Source organism: Marmota monax, unplaced genomic scaffold (genome assembly GCF_021218885.2).
Source record: "Marmota monax isolate L192 unplaced genomic scaffold, Marmota_monax_Labrador192_F-V1.1 WCK01_AAM20220418_F8-fsc00004, whole genome shotgun sequence".
Lineage (NCBI taxonomy): Eukaryota > Metazoa > Chordata > Mammalia > Rodentia > Sciuridae > Marmota > Marmota monax.
This window is the reverse complement of record NW_026692881.1, coordinates 11,499,836-11,516,106: the sequence shown is the minus strand read 5'-3', so window position 1 is coordinate 11,516,106 and position 16,271 is coordinate 11,499,836. Positions and strand designations below refer to the sequence as shown.

Below are 16,271 nucleotides of genomic sequence, written 5' to 3'. Positions count from 1 at the left end.
AAGCTATCTATGCTAAGCCTCAGGCTAGCATCATTCTGAATGGAGAAAAACTGAAGGCATTCCCTCTAAAATCTGGAACAAGACAGGGATGCCCTCTATCACCACTTCTATTCAATATAGTTCTCGAAACACTGGCCAGAGCAATTAGACAGACAAAAGAAATTAAAGGCATAAAAATAGGAAAACAAGAACTTAAATTATCACTATTTGTGGAAGACATGATTCTATACCTAGAAGACCCAAAAGGGTCTACAAAGAAACTACTAGAACTAATAAATGAATTCAGCAAAGTGGCAGGATATAAAATCAACACGCATAAATCAAAGGCATTTCTGTATATCAGTGACAAAACTTCTGAAATGGAAATGAGGAAAAACACCAATTCTAGAAAATTTCTAATGACTTCCTGGTCAGGAAGATTAATATCCATCTCCACTCTATGCAAAGCACATACAACAAATAAATACACACACACACACACACCCCTCCCATACTTCCCTCTCTACTGCTTCACTTATATATTTTGATCACAATTTTTTATTATATCAACATACGTTTTTTACATTGTTATGATCACATAACTATTGTTCCCTGGTAAGGGAGCTATGTACATGTTTGATTTTTTGCATATGTTTGATGCATATTTGAACAGTTTATACCAGCACCTAGTTTTCTAGCTGCTGTTTATATTATATTTTAATGTTTAGGTTGATATTTCAAATTTCTAGCAATTTTCTAAATAATTAAGCTTCAGATTCTCTCTTTTATTTATTTATTTTTTAATCTTCTCTTACATCTGCTTTATCTACTTATTGTGGAAGACAGGTTGTTTCCTAGGCCTGGTTACCAGGACTCTCCCTTAAACTCTCATCGTTATACATGAGGTCTCTTGATTCCTGGAACATGTGATTTTCTCTGCCTTGGTTTCAAACATTTGGATCAAACATATCCTCTAGTACCTTTCTGTGAAAGTGAAAAAAGGAATAAGATTTTTAGTCAACATATGAATTTGAAATACCTTTTCCTTCTCTTTCTTTCTCTTTTCTCCCTGGAGATCGAACCCAAAGGCCCTCTACCACTCTACCACTGAACCACACCCACAGGTCTTTGAATTTTATTTTGAGGCAAGGTTTCAGTAAGTTGCCCAGGCTGACCTCCAATTTGCAATCCTCCAGCCTCAACCTCCTGAGTAACTGGGATTACAGGCTTGTGCCGCCTACCTGGGCTCTTATCCTTTCTCTTAACAGCACAAAATGACGGTTGTTCTTAAGAACTCTGAGGCCATTCTGATTCATAATGCTTTAAATGTGACCTCATTTGCTTCTCAAAAGTTGATGTGATTTCAACCCTGAGGTTCTAAAATTCTAAGATCCTCTTTTCTGGAGTGGATAATTTTATTTCATTCACTCATCTGGATACTTGGAATGAATCTTCCACCTTGATCATAGACATGCAGATCTTTCCCTTTGGAGCTATGCATTTTCTGGCTTCTATATCTGGTGGCTAGTTTCTGGACACAGAAAAGAGCTAAAAGCATCAGATTTCAAGAAGTGGATATATACCTTCTTTTCAGTTCTGTGCTTTGATCTTTTTGTGTTTGTGCATGGTGTCCTTGATAAGAGAACCTCTTTGGTTCAGTTTTTCTAGACAGTAAACATCTCTCTTCCTGTAAGAGGAAAAGAGTCAACTGCTCAAAGCAGTTGTAGAGGGGACCTGAGCGCAGAGGGACTCCTATTTACTGCCTCAATTTCCCCTCTATCTTGTTTGACATGTGGTACTGCTAAATCCTGAATCTTATGGCATTTTTAGTGACCCAGATTGGTTTTTTCACAGTTCTAAAAATTACAGCTTCATTCTCTCTGCTGAGCTAATTATGATCCTTGCTTCTGTTCTCTGTGTTTCAGAAATTTATTGAAGGTTCATGAGGTATTCCCTCTATTCCTCTTCTCCCATGTTAAAAGGAGTAATTCTCATGTGTAATTACTTTGTAATAGTTTTCAAGAGGTCCTGAAACAGGAAAAGATAGTGCATATTTCTAATCTGCAATGCATAACTGGAACCCTTTAAAGGTGCATTCATAAAATAAATTTGTTGAGAAAATAGAAAATTAATGGAAACGTATGTGTGGAATAACAAAATTCCTTTAGGCACATCTCCTAAGTAGCAACACATTCATGATACTTCTGAGTACAGAAATCCCTCCCTGCCACCTCAATAAATTTCTAGTTTCTCTAAGTTCCAAATGGAGATGTTTGATATTCCCTATCCAGCATTAGAACACTGAATTTTCTGAATAAGTAACAATTTCCACAGAAATCTTCCAATAACCTACATAATGTTCCAAGGGGCTTCTCCTTAGGAAGACCAACATGCAGTCTTAGGCCAACTCATGCTGGCTGTTGCATGCTGCAATCACTTCCCGGTGGAATCCAGACATGACCAGAGCTCCACTGCCTTTCTACTGCCCATGCTGTCCTTCACTTCTCTTAGTCACGGTCCTCTACTGTGCAATGTTCTCTTATTTTTATCCCTTTATTAAATTGGAGACATTAAAGCTGGTGGCACAGAAATATCAATAAGGAAGCTTCTTGAAGAGAAATAAGATGGTCAGGCGCAGTGGTGCACACCTATTATCCCAGCCACTCTGGAGGCTGAGGAAAGAGGATCACAAATTCAAAGCCAGCCTCAGCAACAGCGAGGCACTAAGCAACTCGGTGAGGCCCTGTGTCTAAATAAAATACTTTTAAAAGGGCTAGGGATGTCGCTCAGTTGTTGAGTACCCTTGAGTTCAATCCCCAGTATTTAAAAAAGAGAGAGAGACAGAGAGAGAGACACACACACAGAGAGAGAGAGAGAAATAAGATAGAGGACACTAGCAGTGTCTTGCCAAATTTCCATTGTGAAATTCACCCTGCTCACCATCTGCTGTCATACCTGTTACCTCAGGGTGCTTCAACAAGAGAAGGAGTCCATATCTCAGACTGGTGCTTACTGTCTCTGTCCCAGCTCCAAACACATCATTCACAAGGGTTGTCAAGGCATCTGTTGTAAATTCAGTCTGTGGGTTGCCCTTTTCCTAGGAATGATTCAATGCAATTATTTTATGATTAATTTAGTATTTAATTATAATAAATACAAAAGAACTGAAATTATTAGAAATTTAAGATAATCTGGAAACTGTATAATACAATATTTTAAACACTGTGCAGTGTGGTAAACTATACATTATTTGACCAAATCTTCATTTCTTACCCTATTACCCATTGTTGCCTAAAGATTCTCTTCACCATACTTTTTGCTGTCAGAAGGCCAAACAATATATTTCTTATCAATAAAATACAAGTAAAAGTTTACTGGTGCCAGTTTTCTTTCCTGATTTTTACTCAAAACATAGATACAAGGTATAGATAAGACAGAAATCATTTTGAAAATAAAATTTTTAGTTTGAATCCATCCCATTTATTAATTCTTGATTTTACTTCTTGTACTTTAGGGGTTTGTTAAGGAAGCCAGATCCTACACCAACATGGTGAAGATTTGGGCCTACTTTCTCCTCTATTAGGCAAACGGTCTCTGTGTGTCACTAGACTTAGGTCTAGTGCCTAACATTGGATTAGACAGAGGGAATGAAGGGAAGGGGGTGTGGATAGGAGTAGGAAAGACAGTAAAATGAATTGGACATTACTTTCCTATGTTTATATATGAATACATGACCAGTGAATCTCCACAACGTGTATGACCACAAGAATGGGATCCTATGTAATATTCCATGTATTTATAATATAATATGTCAAAATACACTCCATTGTCAAGCATATTTAAAAATAACAAATAAAAATAAATGAATGAAAAAGTCAAAAAATAATATACAGATTTTTTTTCTGATAAAGAATTTATTTGGACTTAGAATTTTCCACACACCCATTAAGAACTGGAAATAGAGCACCATGCAAAAGTTAATATTAAAGCAGAGTATAAAGTAGAATACAGAAAAAGAAAATGAATTTTAAACACAGAATGTATTCCAGCAGTGAGGCAATAGGTAACTTAGTTTGGTATACAAATACAAGATTAATTCATCATTAATTTTACCCTACTTCTAATTCTAATACAAATTGAAAAGATATTACAAACATGAGGAGAGAGAGTTTAGGTATTAACTGTATAGTTAATAGGTGGCTGACTCAATACAGCTCTCATACATTGTAAATGGAGAAAGGAAAGAACTAGATAGCATCAAGGCTGATTTAGAACTGAGGGAACTTATTAGACAGAACAGACACCGACAAGGATAATTTTAAATTTTGACAAAAGATTATTTTTAAACATGACTATAAAATCTGTAATGCATGAGTTATGTAAATAACATAATTTTATAGTCAGTCCAGAGGCAAGAATTTATTTAATGGAGATTGTATAATCCCCCAAGTGAACTATAGCATGTCCAATAATATGTAATCAACACACTCTCTCAACAGGTCTATTCCTAGACAAGGTAACATTGATCTTACCAAGCTTTCTAAGATTTTCAAGTCAAAATTTCAAAGAAGACTTAAATAGGCAGGTCTTAGAATAAAGCACTTACTGTTGCTAAGATGGCAGTACTAAAAATAAGGAACACTCTAGTTCAGAGGAAACACAAGATTATTTCAGCTCCCTTGGTTATGAATTGAAAACATCAGTTCTACAGAGGCAAACTCAGGTAGAAAGTCTGTGAGAAAATTCCTAGAGCTAGCAAACAGGTCAAACTAAAACATCAGGTTCTATAGTAGAAAGAGAATTAATAAAAGCAACAAACAGAAGCAGTGTCCAGGGAGTAGAGGCTCAATGGGGAAACGGAAGTTCCCCTCCAACGAGACAAAAGAATCTCACCCATCAAGATTAAGAAGAGCAGATACCATTGTCAGGCACAGTCACATTCTGAGCAGGGAATAAGCTCAGATAGCATTATTTCATATTTAGAAGACTTAAAAAATTCTACCTGAGACTTCTAGATTTGATAAACAAATTCAGAAAAGTAACAGGATACAAGATCAACATACAAAATTCAAGTTTTTCTGTACTCCAATAATGAATTTTCTGAGAAAGAAATGAAAAATAAAATTGAAGCCATAAAATGCAGACTGAAAAGATTACTTGTACTTAGTGTATGGGAAAATGAGAAGGAAAGGCCTGACCAAGCTCGGCTTCCTGAATGTTCTGATGTTTGAGTAGATCTCAACATACATTTAGTTAGACGGGTAGGGGTGGGTTAAATAGTCTATGCAGAAGTTCAGAAGTGTATAATGGTGAAGAGATTTGGTAGAGGGAATAAAAGAAGCTTTAGTTGAGCCTAAATGAATTTGGACAAAAAAGGAGCCCCCAGTTTTGTATTCTCAAGTACCCTATAAGCTTGGATGTTGTCATGAAAAGTTCTGATTTGATCAGAAAGAAAAAATGAGCCAGAAGATGGTGTCTTGTTGGCCTGTTTGGTCATTATCTGGAGTCCTGTTTGTTTATGTGTTGAGGATTCCTCTTTCTACTTGGTGTGAGGGTGTTTTAATAAGTAGTTGTCTATTAATAATAAGCTCTGGGATGGAGATATATCTTAGTTTCAACAAATCAAGTCAGCATTTAAAATATTATTAATTCAACCACCAGTACCTCTTTAAGAGAGTGACCATGGTGATTTCAGAGCTAACCATAACAACCTCTGCTACACTAGTTACTATTACACATCACTACAACTCTGTTGACCAAAGAGTAATAATTTAGAATAGACTGAGAATATTAAATGTTAACATACATTTTTAATTCCATTTTTTAAAAAATTGATAAACAAAATGTTAGGAAAATAGAAGAAAAATATGGTGGCAAATGAAAGAGAAATAGAAGTTAAAATGAGATAAATATGAAGGATAAAGGATAAAGGGGAGGGCAGGGAAACAGATACGGAAAAGCAGAAAAGAGGTACCCAGAGAGAATCCAATTAATTGATGAAATACATAAAAAGAGATATAATTCTGACAAACTGGTTTTTGTCCTACATTTCTGAGAATATGACAAGATGGATGGCATTGATGTTATCAGATTCATCTGAATTTCCATGGTCCAGCTGCTCATCAAGCTCAACTACAGACAGGAAAATTTCCAAATACTCCTTCAACTGCCTTATCATCACATAAATCACTCTATAGGACTTGAAACTTTTTCCCTGACAATTATCTGAATTCCAATCTTCTTCTGGCTCATTTTTCTTTCCGATCATATTAGAACTTTCCATGACACAACATGCAAGCTTATAGGGTACTCAAAAATACCACACTAGGACTTCTTTTTTCTCTAAATTCATTTATGCTCAACCAAGACTTCCTTTATTCCATCTACCTAATCTCTTCACCATTATACACTTCTGAACTTCTGCATAGACCATTTAACCCACCTGAAAATCTCTACCCTATCCTTCACTGAATATATGTTGAGATCTACTCAAACTTCACAACAGGCAGAAAGAAAACCTAAGTCAGGCCTTTTCTTCTCATTTCCCCATACACTATGTACAAGTAATCTTTTCAATCTGCATTTTATGGCTCCACTTTTATATTTTGTATCTTGTTTATAATTATTTTTTTCACCTGAGGTGCAAATTCTGTTGGTCCTCAGGTATATTATTAGTACCTACAGAACAGAATCCATTTATTCTAGTTATTTAACAATTCGATTTTAATTTTTCTATGATGTTTTCTGCGGATACATAAAGACAAGATATGCTTGAAATGTCTGTCAAGAATTTCTTGACTTAGCACTTAAGCATCCCTAGTAACCAAAGAATTAATCTATGAACCACAAAATGTAGACACAATCAGATAACTGAGCTGTGTTCACATTCTACCTCTTCCATTTCAATCAGGAAACAGTCAATGAAGTCCCAAGGATTGTTCATATCCAAGAATTTTTGGTGTTCTTTTGTTTTCTCCCAAAAAATACTGTTTCATTTCAGTCAAATTCTTAATAATCTTTTATGACTCCCTGGGAGATAATCAATGAGAGCAGGAAAATTATTGCAGACCTAGAAGATAAAATACTCATTAAATAAGAACATGTAATGAAGACATTCTTAGGCCTAGTCCATCTTAGAAACTTAAACTGGCAGAAGAAAGATGGTGGCAAATAGAGTGCATCACCCCCATGTACCGAGTTACTGTGCAGGTGAACAAGGAGTTAGAATGACCAAAAGCTATCTTGTTAGGAATTTCCAACAAAATTGGGGTGCACCGAAACCTAGAGGAAGGATTTCCATCACTGAGGACTGGTTACTGGGTCTCAACTGTGAGTGAACTGTGCGGCCGGAAATTTAGGCTGATTGATCCGCGGCCAGCCCTGCGGTTAGAGATGGCTGGGTGCCAAGAAGTGGCCAGCAATGCAGAGAGACAGCACTGTGGATTCTGCGGAGTCCTGCAGGCTGTGCCCTCACTGAGCTCCGGGCTGAGTTTGGGGTTTGAGACGGAGAAGGAAGCGGTCCAGTTCTGTCCCCCACACCAGACAGCCAACCAAGGAAGCCAGCGGCCACCATTGGAGAGCTGACGTCACCATTGCCAGTTTCCTACAGATCGCAGCAATAGAACAGGTGTGTGTCATTCAGCCCATCTCCCATACAGTGGGGAATTCGCATAAAATCTCTCCCCGGCTTTCCGGGGTCGGGACTATCAGAGTGAGCGTGAATAGAGGCGTGGGGAAAGGTAAAGGCACCTGACCTCCAACTCCCCCTCCCATCAGCGGTGAAAATGAAACCTGTCTCTCCAGCTCTGGGGGAGTGGCAAGCAGAAGGAATCAAAACAGTAAGGTGCCGGTTCCCAATAGCTGCGCTACACATCCAGCAAACTACAGGCCCAGAGTATAGTTTGAACTGCCCAGAGGCATCACACTGGGGAAGGCCTGGCTAGCAGGAGAAGAGAGGAGATTAGAGGCCAGGAATAAACCTAGGCTAACAGGTTTTGAGAGACACCAGGTGGGGGAGAGGGAGCGGCCTCACACGGATTGTATCCTACAGCCAGAGGGCAAAATCTTGGCCTGGAAGGCACAGCACCACGTACTGGAAGCAAAGAAAATAGAAGCCTAACCATACCTTTTGTTTTTTGTTTTTCTTTTTCTTTTTTCATTTTTTTTAATTTTTTTTAATTTTTTAATTTTAAATTTTTTTTAAATTATTTTTTTCTTCAATTGTAATTTTTTTCAATTGTAATTTTTATTTTACTACATTTTATTATTTTTTTTATCATTTCTCTTCTTTTCTATTCTTTTCTCTTTCTTTCTTCTCTCCCTCTCTCTTTCTTGGTTTGTGTCCTTACCTTGTCCCCATTTTTCCTCTTAAGCATGACCACCCAGATTATGTATAACTTACTAAATGCAAATAGATGAATACTACGAATCAGTCTATAGTCTGCCTAAGCCCTTAACTACCCCCAAGTACTCCTGTCTAGTCTCCTGTTAATATCTGCCTGCATTTGAGCAACCCCCCAAAGAAGCTAACATATACTAACCTCCATACCATCAAATCACCCAACCTTAACATAAAATCCTACGTCCAAACCTCAATTCTCTATATGCCATCAAAATCTGAAGGCCTTTAATGAAAATAATGAATTTACCTTAAATCACAATTAAATCCAACATCTCTAAACATTGTCTCCTAACACAAAGGAGAGATAGTGGAACTACAAAAACCAAAACAAATTTAAAGAAGAAAACAGAAACATAGCAGTCAAACAGAGTTGGAAAGTAACGTGAGCACCATGAAAAAACAAGGGGAAAAAGATTACAAGCAATGCAGGACAACTTAAATACACAGGAGAACCTAGAGGCATCAGAAAAATGGACAGAGAAAGAACTCAAGGCATACCTAACTCAGATGGAATGGAATCTTAAAGAAGACATTAGACAGCAAGTACAAACAATGAAAGTATACTTTGCAAACGAATTAAATAGGCAAATTCAAATGGCAAAGAACGAGCTAAACCAGGAGATAGAGATTTAAAAAAAAAATCAAACAGTAATCCTAGAAATGCAGGAACCATAAACCAAATTAAAAACTCAAACGAGAATATTACAAATAAACTAGATCAAGTAGAAGTCAGAACATCAGATAATGAAGACAAAGTTTATCAACTTGAAAAGAATATAGTCAACACAGAAAGGATGCTTAAAATTCATGAGCAATCTATCCAAGAGATATGGGATGTCATAAAAAAAAAACCAAACTTGAGAATCATTGGGATAGAAGAAGGTATAGAGGTTCAAATCAAAGGAGTGAACAATCTATTGAATGAAATAATCCTAGAAAACGTCCCAGAAATGAAAGATGGAATGGATTGCCAAATCCTGGAAGCCTACAGGACCCCAAACATTCAAAACCATAATAGACCAACTCCAAGACACATAATTATGAAGATATCCAACATACAGAACAAGGAGAGAATATTAAAAGCTACGAGAGAAAGGAGGCAGATTACATTCAGGGGTAAACCAATTAGGCTAACGGCTGATTTTTCATCACAGACATTGAAAGTGAGAAGATCCTGGAACAACGTATTTCAAACACTGGAAAATAATGGATTCCAAAGAAGAATACTGTATCCAGCAAAATTAAGCTTCAGATTTGACAATGAAATTAAAATATTTCACGATAAACAAAAGTTAAAAGAATTTGCAGCCAGAAAACCAGCACTGCAAGGCATTTTGAGCAAAACACTATAAGAAGAGGAAATGAAAAACAGCACCCAAAACTAACAGTGGGAGGTAACTCAGTAAAGGGAAGGAAAAAAAATAACCAAAAAGGAAAAACTAGTCATATTAAAATAAATAAATAAACAAGCATGACGGGAAAAACAAACCATATATCAATAGTAACCTTAAACGATAATGGCTTAAATTCACCAATCAAGAGACATGGGCTAGTAACCTGGATTTAAAAAACAAATCCAACAATATGCTGCCTTCAGGAGACTCATCTGACAGGAAAAGACATACACAGGCTGAAGGTGAAAGTGGGGAAAAATCATACCACTCACATGGTCTTTGGAAGCAAGCAGGAGTGGCCATACTCATATCAAATAAAATCAACTTCAAACCTAAGTTAATCAAAAGGGATAAAGAAGGACACTATATACTATTAAAAGGAACCATCCACCAACAAGACATAACAATTATCAATATGTATGCACCAAACAATTGTGCTGTAACATTCATAAAACAAACTCTCCTCAAGTTCAAGAGTCAAATAGACCACAACACAATAATTATGGGTGACTTCAACACACCGCTCTCTCCATTGGACAGATCCTCCAGACAAAAGCTGAATAAAGAAACTATAGAACTCAATAACACAATCAATAACCTAAACTTAACCAACATATATAGAATATATCAACCATCATCAAGGGGATACACATTCTTCTCAGCAGCACATGGATCCTTCTCAAAGATAGAACATATATTATGCCATAGGGCAACTCTTAGTAAATATAAAGGAGTGGAGATAATACCATGCATCTTACCTGATCATAATGGAATGAAACTGGAAATCAATGATAAAAAAGGAAGGAAAAATCCTGCATCACCTAGAAAATGAACAATATGTTACTGAATGATAAATGGGTTACAGAAGACATAAAGGAGAGGCTAAAAGCATGCAATGGAGGAAGGATAGCATCTTCAACAAATGGTGCTGGGAAAACTGGAAATCCATATGCAACAAAATGAAACTGAATCCCTTTCTCTCACCATGCACAAAAGTTAACTCAAAATGGATCAAAGAGCTTGATATAAAATCAGAGACTCTGTGCCTGATAGAAGAAAAAGTTGGCTCCAATCTATATATTGTGGGGTCGGGATCCAAATTCCTTAATAGGACACCCATAGCACAAGAGTTAATAACTAGAATCAACAAATGGGACTTACTCAAACTAAAAAGTTTTTTCTCAGCAAGAGAAACAATAAGAGAGGTAAATAGGGAGCCTACATCCTGCGAACAAATTTTTACTCCTCACACTTCAGATACAGCCCTAATATCCAGAGTATACAAAGAACTCAAAAAATTAAACAATAAGATAACAAATAACCCAATCAACAAATGGGCCAAAGACCTGTACAGACACTTCTCAGAGGACGACATACAATCAATCAACTAGTACATGAAAAAATGCTCACCATCTCTAGCAGTCAGAGAAATGCAAATCAAAACCACCCTAAGATACCATCTCACTCCAGTAAGATTAGCAGCCATTATGAAGTCAAACAACAACAAGTGCTGGTAAGGATGTGGGGAAAAGGGTACTCTTGTACATTGCCTGTGGGACTGCAAATTGGTGCGGCCAATTTGGAAAGCAGTATGGAGATTTCTGGGAAAGCTGGGAATGGAACCACCATTTGACCCAGCTATTGCCCTTCTCGGACTATTCCCTGAAGACCTTAAAAGAGCGTACTACAGGGATACTGCCACATCGATGTTCATAGAAGCACAATTCACAATAGCTAGACTGTGGAACCAACCCAGATGCCCTTCAATAGATGAATGGATAAAAAAAATGTGGCATTTATACACCATGGAGTATTACACAGCACTAAAAAAATGACAAAATCATGGAATTTGCAGGGAAATGGATAGTATTAGGGCAGATTATGCTAAGTGAAGCTAGCCAATCCCTAAAAAACAAATGCCAAATGTCTTCTTTGATATAATGAAAGCAACTAAGAACAGAGCAGGGAGGAAGAGCAGGAGGAAAAGGTTAACATTAAACAGAGACATGAGGTGGGAGAGAAAGGGAGAGAAAAGGGAAATTGCATGGAAATGGAAGGAGACCCTCATTGTTATACAAAACTACATATAAGAGGTTGTGAGGGGAAAGGGAAAAAAACAAGGGAGAGAGTTAAATTACAGCAGAGGGGGTAGAGAGAGAAGATGGGAGGGGAGGGAAGGGGGGATAGTAGAGGATAGGAAAGGTAGCAGAATACAACAGTTACTAATATGGCATTATGTAAAAATGTGGTTGTGTAATCGATGTGATTCTGCAATCTGTATTTGAGGTAAAAATGGGAGCTCATAATCCACTTGAGTCGAATGTATGAAATATGATATGTCAAGAGCTTTTTAATGTTTTGAATAACTAATAAACAAAAGAAACTTAAACTGCCTTATCATCACATAAATAACTCTATAGGACTTGAAATATACTGATAGATTATATAAAGGGGAATAAAAGGAAGGTAGAGATAACAAGAATAGAAAAGACAGTAGAATAAATATAACATAATTTACACCTATTGTATATAATTTACCTATTAAGTATGCCCACCCACAAAAATGGGCTCCTAATTAGAATGAGATATATTCCGTGTTTGTATAAATTTATCAAAATGGATGCTACTGTTATGTATAACTAAGAAGAACCAATAAAATAGAAGGGAAAAAATGTGTTCACCCTGAATGGAAAATTTTCACTGTACATATATAATAATTCCCAAATTATAGAAATATTTGAGAGAAAGTACTTTGACTTGAGGATCAGAAATGATAATCATTTCCTATACTCATACATCATTTTCAGATATAAAAATACATTTAAACCAAATTATTTTAAACCAATTTTTCCACAGAGATCTGGAAATGTAGATTGACATAAATTACCACAATTCATATTTTGAAGATGAGGACAGAAGTTAAGATAGTTTAAAGGATTTTGGGTAAACTGAGAAAGAACACAATCTGTTCTCTGCTGTTACTGTATGGAGCAACCTCAAAAATAGACTGATTTCTACAGAACAGGCAGTGGATTTTGAAAATACATGAAATACAATTGGGCAGTCCATGGATAAAGTAACTATACAAGAGTGATTAGGAGATCTCTGAACATTTCACAACAGGCTTTTATGAAGAATGCAGAACATGCCAGCTACATATTGGTAAAACTGGGTTTGTTTAGGAGTTGTACACAGTAAAATCCAATTATTTTCTAATCCTAACCCTATTACTTTCTCATCTAGGATCCCAGCTGAAGCATGAAACATCTCTTCTTTGCTCGGAGTCTCCTTGCAGCACCTGTGCAAGCATTAATTCTCTCTCCTTAATACCCTAATGAGGTATTTCTGCCAAGTACAGTGATGAAAAATCTAGTGGTGATTGGAGGAAAGCCCTGGATGCCCACCAAGTGCCATGATCTTGCTTTGAGCAGTCACCAAAGTACTTTATGAGGATTGGAGATTACTGGGGAAAGCACTGGCCAGAGAACCAATGGGCTTGCCATGTTGGCTCTATATGTGGGCATTCATATTTCTGTGCATAAAATAAAGGACTCATTTACCTTTTCCTAATATTCACTCCATACCACCAAGTCCATGGGCGAGAGACTGTGATGGACAGATTCACTTCACTGTTTGAACCACTGTAAATAGTGGCCTGTCCAAGAAAAGACCATAAGTATCTTCTCATGAAGAAGGAATTTTGGTCTCACCTGGATCCAAGGGGTGCTCATAAGTTTGAGGCTTTCATCTAATTTTTCCATGAAGTTTAGAAAATTCTGGTATTTATAGTCAAAACGATTCTGGAAGATTATGGAGCAGATCACATTGCAGGGAGCACCACCCAGGAAAATGGTAGGATCACAGGATGAGGCTAAAAAGTTGAGGACATTAAATAATTAACATTAAAATATACATTGAAAGTATTTTTATTTGAGATAATAGGAAAAGGTAATTTTAGAAACTTTAGGCAATATCTATCTAGAAATCCCCTTAACAGGAAAATATTCAGAATGCTAAAAATGAGGATATTACTTTTACCTTAAACTTGACTTTTTTTCTACTAACCAGGTTAATAATGGTTTTCCTAATGCTCCATTCACATCCACTGCCTTTATTTAAAACACTTTAACCAAAAGTATTACTTATTTTGGAAAACATTTTAAAAGATCACTTTTGGAAACAGCTGCTAATTCAATTTCATTGCAGATTTATATTTGTCATCAAAGACTGTAGTAAATAGGAATGATGGAGAAAGAAAAAAGTAGTTAGGAATGAATGTACATCCTTTAAAAATATATAATAACCATTGAAAGATTCATTTGTGAAGCTAGCAGAGGGAAAGACGAAACAGAGAGCCCTTAGGGATGAATTTGTGTATCTGTGGATCAATTACACAGAATCAGAAAACATCCATTTTTATGAGAAAAAAAAGAAAAACCTTCATAAACAATGACACGCTTTTTTTTCAAAGTAAAAGTGAAAAACTTTTATCTTGAATCTGAGGAAAACAAACAAAAGGCTAAATTGATCAATGGACTCTGTTTATCTCTTTATTTCAGAGAGGAGATAAATTTCCCCACCTTAGGAAGCAGAGTTTATCATCTCCAATTGCCTCAAAATTTAATCTATTTGGCAAATCTGCCCTCTTGTGAACTTCTGGAATATTTTTATTAATCCTATATTCACCAATAGAATAGTATATTTTTATTGGTTGTTTTTAGTTATACATGACAATAGGATTCTTTCTGACATGATTATAAAAGCATGAAATATAATTTGTTCTAATTCAGTCCCCAGTATTTCCCTTTCCATGCCCCTCCTCCTCCCCCGTTCCCTTTCCTCTACTCCTACTGAACTTTCTGCTATTTACTTACAGTTTTTTTTATCAGCATCTCATAGGTGTATATTATGATGGGATTCACTGTGGTATATTCTCAAATAAATTTGAATGTTGACCATCATTATGTTCAATCCTATCATTTTATAGATGAAGAAATTAAAATAGGACAAAGGATTTTCATTTTGTGGGTGTTATAGTTTGGATATAAATTATCCCCTAAAAGTTCATGTGTGAGATAATGCAGGAATGATCAGGGGGAAACGGTTGGATTGTTAAAGAGTTACAATCTAAATAGTAGATGAATATACTGATAAGGATTAACCAGGTGTTAACTGGGCAGGTGAGTTTAGGTAAGTCACTGGGGCATAACTTTGGGTTATTTATTTTGTCCCTGATGAGTGGAGCGCTCTCTCTCTCTCTCTCTCTCTCTCTCTCTCTCTCTCTCTCTCTCTCTCCTTTGATATTGCCATGTCTTGAGCTACTTTCCTCTCCCATACCCTCCCATGATAATATTCTGCCTCATCTCAGGCCCAGAGTCATGGAGTCAGCTGACCATAGACTGAACCTCTGAAAATGTGAGCCCAAGTAAACTTCTCCTGCTCTGAATTGTTTTTATCCATTTTGTTTTTTTTTTAATCAAAGTAGTGAAAAAGTTGACCAAAACCATAGGGATATATAAAGTGAATTTACAATGAAGCCATCAATAAATTTCATTTGGGTGACTTGATTAAAAAACAAATAAACCAAGGAAGTGAAAGATCTCTAGAATAAAAATTACAAAAAAAAAAAAAACTGATGAAAGAAACTGAAGAAGATACCAAAAAAAATGGGAGAGAAAAAATCTCATATTCATGGATTGGAAGAATTAATATTTTTAAAAGATTCATACTATTGAAACAATTTGCAGATTCAATTCAATCCCCATGAAAATACCAATGACATTCTTCACAGAACTAGAAAAATATAATCCTAAAATTCATGCAGAAGCACAAAAGAACCTGAATAGTCAAGACAATCTTGAGCAAAGGAGCAAAGCTGGAGGCAGGATATTTCCTGATTTCAAGCCACACTACAGAGCCACAGTAAGCAAAACAGCATGGCCCTGGCACAGAAACAGGCAAATAGAACAATGGAAGAGAATGGAGATGTGGGGCTCAGGGGGGCAAAAACCATGCATCTACAGTCGACTCATTCTCAACAGTGTTAAAAAACATACAGTGGAGAAAGGAGAGCCTCTTTAATAAATGGTACATGCAGAAGACTGATACTTGACATTGTCTCTCAGTATATATAAAATTCAAAATAAAAAAATGGATTCAAAATTTTAATGTAAGACCTGAAACCCTAAAAGAAATAGATGAAAACAGAGGAAACACCTCAAGTTTGAAACAGGCAATGATTTTGTGTGTGTGTGTTTGACCCCCAAAGCCCAAATAGGCAAGTTGATTACATCAAACTAAAAAGCTCTTACACAACAAACTGTCAATAGAGTGAAGAGACATTCTACAGAATGGGGGATAATATCTGCCAATTATTTATTTCACAAAAAAATAAAATTTAAAGTATATAAGAAACAAAAAATTAAAAAACCCCAAGTAATACAATTAAAAATGGGAAAATGATCTTAAGAGTCACTTCTCAAAAGAAAAAATACAAA

General features: G+C 36.2%; 1 pseudogene; it reads right to left on the bottom strand.

Annotated features, from left to right (window-relative positions):
* The window catches only part of LOC124096348 (cytochrome P450 2C9-like), a 33,322-nt pseudogene that overhangs the window by 14,456 nt on the left and 2,595 nt on the right, over positions 1–16,271 (bottom strand).